The sequence below is a fragment of the Dendrobates tinctorius genome, unplaced genomic scaffold, assembly GCF_039654945.1.
Source record: "Dendrobates tinctorius isolate UK_male_01 unplaced genomic scaffold, ASM3965494v1 ptg000064l, whole genome shotgun sequence".
In the NCBI taxonomy this organism is placed as follows: Eukaryota; Metazoa; Chordata; class Amphibia; order Anura; family Dendrobatidae; genus Dendrobates; species Dendrobates tinctorius.
Window position 1 is genome coordinate 34,782,711 of NW_027361732.1, and position 5,681 is coordinate 34,788,391.

The 5,681-nt window shown below is 42.7% G+C and overlaps 1 long non-coding RNA gene across 2 annotated transcripts; it reads left to right on the forward strand.

The window, feature by feature from the left end:
* The first annotated feature begins 228 nt into the window (after window positions 1–228).
* LOC141094610 (uncharacterized) lies at window positions 229–1,027 on the forward strand. Of its 2 annotated transcripts, XR_012233126.1 has the most exons (4): window positions 229–252; window positions 476–605; window positions 709–777; window positions 979–1,027. It is a non-coding gene; the product is annotated as an uncharacterized lncRNA (long non-coding RNA). The 2 variants fall into 2 exon arrangements; XR_012233125.1 differs by lacking the exon at window positions 229–252 and having other exon boundaries at window positions 349–605.
* Window positions 1,028–5,681: the final 4,654 nt, after the last annotated feature.

The window sequence follows — 5,681 nt, forward strand, 5'->3', positions numbered from 1 at the left end:
TGTTTTAAATTTTTTTTTTTTTTTTTTTTTTTTTTTTTCAACAGGGTTTACAGTGTAAAAAAAAAAAAATATATTTTTTGATTCGCACATGTGAAATTGCACAACGCAAATATAAGTGGTTTTGCGCTCAGTTTTGTTTTTTTCCAAACAGCGGCGCATGCGGCGGCCCCGGCCCCACCTGCACCTGCAGCACCAACAGCCCCCGCAGCACACGCAAGCCCGTTGGTCCAAGCATCTCCTGAAGCAGAGTCCGTAAGTGTATAAAATGCGTTTGTTCATGTTATTAGTATTTTTATTGGGTTGAAAATTACAAGAATAGGGGGGGGAAGAAGTCATGGTTCACATAAGCCGAACGGTAAATAAAAGCCAAAGTTTATTCCAGGGAGGAAACAATAATGGAGTATTACAATACCGTTTCTTTTTTTTATGTTTTCACCGCTTTGGAAATGTTCAATGCTCAATTTCATATTTTTAGATACCTGAGCCCGTAAGGACCCCCTCGCCCCCCTCAACGCCTCAACCACAAATTGCTTCCTCCACTTCATCCCCAATTGGTGTGTTTTCTCCAGTATCACTCCGGGAAGCTGGAGCTGACTCGACCTCCGGTAATCAATTTTTTTTTTTTTTTTTTTTTTTTAAGCATGTGAGAATTTATAATTTGTGTAACAGTTGCTGGCATATTCTTTATTTAGACATTTTCTTTTCTAGTACGTGTTGCCACTCGACGTGGAAGGGCTGTTATCTCCTCATCTGAAGAGTCAGAGGCGCAACAAAAACGTAAGTGTTTGACCACAAGCATGAACCATATGCACCCATCTGCTGCCACTTAACACTATGGCCCCATATTGCGATCCATAGGATATGGCCCCATTTGCTACCAAAACCACATTATGCCACCATATGCTGCTCCACATGCTATGGCACCGTATGCATGCACATTTACAAAACCGCCATCAACAATGTAAATTTCCTCAACAGAAATACCAACCTTACCTGAACTCTTGGCAGCACACAGGAGGGCGATGTCTGCGTTACAACCAACTCGGAGTGATGCTGGACCAATTTGTGGCAGCCCAACCGCAGGGTGATAACATTTAATTTTTTTTTTTTTTTTTTGTTTACAAAAATTGTCTATGTCATGTTGACATATGTTAAACTACAATGGTTTGTTTAAAAATCAGTCTTAAAGAAAGAAATTAAAAAGCCTAATTGGCAAAACAATTTTTGTCTCAGTCTAGAAAGGACTTGAAATTGTAGTCATGTGTAATGCAAAAATTTAAATTTCAATTTTTATTTTTTATAAACAAACAAAAAAGAAAAACCAAACAATTTTGTTAATACAACAAGTAAACATAAAAACTATAATTGAGTGTAACTAAAGTCTGAGTCATTCAGTTGCTGCCTTCCAGGATTTATGAATGGGCCAGACTGCAAATGTGGGGTTCCAAAGTTCATGCTGTGTAGCGGCTGAATCACCCTTCTTGGCGTGCTTGTTACCAGTTCTTGTGTCTGCGGCCATGGGGTTATTGACATTGCTTGGGAATCCACCAGAATATAACTGTCTTTTAGTTGTCCAACAGCAGCTTTATTTAGCGCTTCAAATATAATTCTCTCAGCCTGAAGCCTTTGCGTAACGTCCAGAGACCGAAGTCTTTCGTCCACCATGTGTGCAAAGCCCCCAATGGCTTGCTTTTCCTGCAGCACCAATATGTTCTTTGCTATATCGACAAACTCAGGAAAAGGTGGAGCGGTGGCCTTTCTTTTTCTACTCACAGGGTTATGCCTTTGCACAGTGTACGCACCCACGGACACACTTGCCTCCTCTGCCTCCTCGTCGGTTGGGTTTGATGTTGCAGGGGTTTCAGGAATTACACATGGTGTAGGTGACACCTCTTCAGTTACATGCTGCAAGAACAGAAAAACAAGGTTAAAACACAGAAAAAGTAAAACGAGTGTTTTGTAAACACATAACAATAATTTATTAAGAGGGGGTGTGAACATTGGTACTGGCTATGTACTGACATCGACAATTTGTAGAAATTATGTTATGATAAACCAAATTAAAATGAAGAGGTATCAGCTGTGAACAAAGTTTCAAATCATCAACTTAATGAATAAAACTCAACTGTACCATGTACATATATATGTATCATAGGTTATTGGAGGGAAACCCAAAACATACTTACATCGACTAGAGGGGAATCAGGCCGTGTCACTGTTTCTTCCTCTTGTGGCAGTGACATAGAACAGTGCATAACCCTGGGGATTTCCTGGTCTCGCGTAAACTCCAGCAAGTTGTAGTACCACAACTTCGGAACATACACTTCATCGGTACCCGCCCCAGACCTTGTAGACTTTTCCACCTTGTTCAATTCCTTCTTGAACACAGTGCGTAGAGCTTGAATTTTTTTTTTAATAACAGCCTCATCAACCGTTTTGCTAGGGTGATTTTCTTGATATAGCTGTACAAGTTTTTCATATGCAACCTTCTTCTTGTATTTGTTACTGTAGTCTGGAGACTTCACCTTCCAGAGGCAGGGCAATGACCGATACATCTCAATAAATAGGCGTATGAAGTCTTGGCTGTTTGCAACTTGGCTACTTGATGCCATCTGTAATAAAAAAGAAAGGAAATGGTGAGAACTCTTTCATTTAGGTACGGACATACATTTTATAAAAAAGAGTTTGAATCGCATAAGCTAGGTCGCTGTCCTAGAAAGGTATCCCGTTCAACAATTACAAAAATGTGGGCGGGCGCGGTTTCAAAACTAAAATGGCTGCTCGGACATGTGCATATGGACAAAATGAACATAGACACAATAAAAAAGAGTTTGAATTGCATAAGCTAGGTCGCTGTCCTAGAAAGGTATCCCGTTCAACAATTACAAAAATGTGGGCGGGCGCGGTTTCAAAACTAAAATGGCTGCTCGGACATGTGCATATGGACAAAATGAACATAGACACAATAAAAGAGTTTGAATCGCATAAGCTAGGTCGCTGTCCTAGAAAGGTATCCCGTTCAACAATTACAAAAATGGGGGCGGGCGCGGTTTCAAAACTAAAATGGCTGCTCGGACATGTGCATATGGACAAAATTAACATAGACACAATAAAAAAGAGTTTGAATCGCATAAGCTAGGTCGCTGTCCTAGAAAGGTATCTCGTTCAACAATTACAAAAATGGGGGCGGGCGCGGTTTCAAAACTAAAATGGCTGCTCGGACATGTGCATATGGACAAAATTAACATAGACACAATAAAAAAGAGTTTGAATCGCATAAGCTAGGTCACTGTCCTACAAAGGTATCCCGTTCAACAATTCCAAAAAAGGGGGCGGGCGCGGTTTCAAAACTAAAATGGCTGCTCGGACATGTGCATATGGACAAAATGAACATAGACACAATAAAAAAGAGTTTGAATCGCATAAGCTAGGTCGCTGTCCTAGAAAGGTATCCCGTTCAACAATTACAAAAATGGGGGCGGGCGCGGTTTCAAAACTAAAATGGCTGCTCGGACATGTGCATATGGACAAAATTAACATAGACACAATAAAAAAGAGTTTGAATCGCATAAGCTAGGTCGCTGTCCTAGAAAGGTATCCCGTTCAACAATTACAAAAATGGGGGCGGGCGCGGTTTCTACACTAAACTAAAATAAAACGATAAAATAAAACAAAAAAAAAAAGGGCATAAAAAAAAAAAAAAAAAATTTGGAACCAAAATACACTTACCTTTGACGTTGCGAAAATTCCGAAAGTTATGGAGAAAAAATATAAAAAAATGTGCACTGTTGATTCTTAAGATGATCTTAAAAATGGAGGTATTTGAAAATAACCAACGATGACGATTCTTCAAGAGGGTTGCTGAAGGACGAATAGCGAAATCTAACCAAAAATGCACTTTTGTCTCTAGGGAGAAAAATGCTGGTTTAGAAGCTAACCACGGCGCTCCAGAGATTTAAACTGTAACGCTATTACGTCCTCTTTAATGACGCCGCCGGCCAATGACAGCGCAGCGGTGACCACCAATCGGCGCTTTGGGGGGCGTTGTAAATTAAACGCTGAAGCACGCCCACCGAGGTCTGAATCGTTTTTTGTTTAGTAATGTGAAAGGTACTCAACGAGCAACGAGGTCGCTATGCAGATCGCTGATCTCTCTAGAGTCGTTGACGAGAGTGGACTGTTTGAAAGCTATCTAGCGATCACGTAACGACACAACAGCGATCTATGCCTGGTCGGATCGCTATTGTTATCGCTGGTGCGTTGCTTAGTGTAAAAGGCCCTTAAAGGTTGTTGGCTAGATAGCGGATAATGCTTCCAGTCACTTTGTCGCCACCACTACCACAACCCTGTCTTCCACATGGTCAAGTCTGAGTAGCCGTGAGTCTGGACCGCATATTCCTCCTTCCTCCCACCATCCCGAGCTCCCAGAGGCAACTGATCCCATACTTGGACACTCCGAAGAGCTGTTCACTTTTCTATTTATAAATTTTGGCCTCTCGCCCAGTCCACTTGAAGTAAGGAAAGAGGAGATCGCATGTAGCAATGGCAAAATATTTGAGCAGTCATGGAAACACGAAGGCGACGGTGGTAAAGGATTGCAGGCCCTATGTCAATCAGGGTTGCCCCCACAGTCTACAGCTCCTGCATCTCCTCCTCCACTTCTTCAGCCTCCATCTCTGAAATGACCACATCAGTCACAAGCTGGAAGCACTGCAGCAATGCCTCAGCCAAGAGGCAACAGGCTGTACTGAAGCTAATATGTTTAGGTGACACAATGCTGAAGAGTTATGTACAGCTCTTAAAGAGCAGGCAGATCTGTGGCTGACACTGCTGATCCTACAGCCAGTCATGGTCACATGTGACAATGGCTGGAACATGGTGGCGGCTTTGAAGCGAGGCAAGCTCACACACGTACCATTCCTGGCCCATTTGCTTAACCTCGTTGTTTAATGGTTTCTCAAAAGCTACCCGGAGCTGCCGGTTCTGCTTATGAAAGTACGCCGCCTGTTTGCCCATTTTTATAAAGTCAGCTACAGCTTCCGTTGCCCTTGCCGTGCTTCAGCAGCATTTGCAGCTTCCGGCTCACCGACTGTTGTGTGATGTCCCCACACATTGAAACTCTACACTGCAGATGTTGGAAAGTATTTGTGAGCAGAAGAGGGCAGTTGTTGACTACCAACATCAACAAGGCTGTCAATATTGGGTGACAATGAGGAAGAGAAGCCGAAAGAACAGGAGCTAGTTTCATGCACTCTAGATGGTTCTACAAGCACAACTGTAATACCGTCTGTTCAGCGTGGATGTCCTGAGAAACTTGGAGGAGAAGGAGAAGGAGGAGAAGAGCATGGTCAGTTGTCCTCTTGGTGAGGACATGTAAGTCTTGCCTCTTAGCAGTCTGGCAAGCATAGCTGAATGTTGTGAATTCACTTTCTGGCCTACCTCTGGTTACTAGTGAAGGTAGTGGAGCTGGTTATATTGACAGAGTGGTCGCGAGTTCTCTTTCTGGGCTCCCTCTGATGGTTACAGGAGGTAATGGAGCTGATCTAATTGACAGAGGTCTGCCACCTGATAATGAGGAGGACAATTGGATTTAAGACAGCCGACTCCCTCTATCCCTGGTGGTGATTTTTTCCTGCTTCCTGAGGTCTTAGTTACCAGCTCAGTCCCTGCATGCTCAAGTG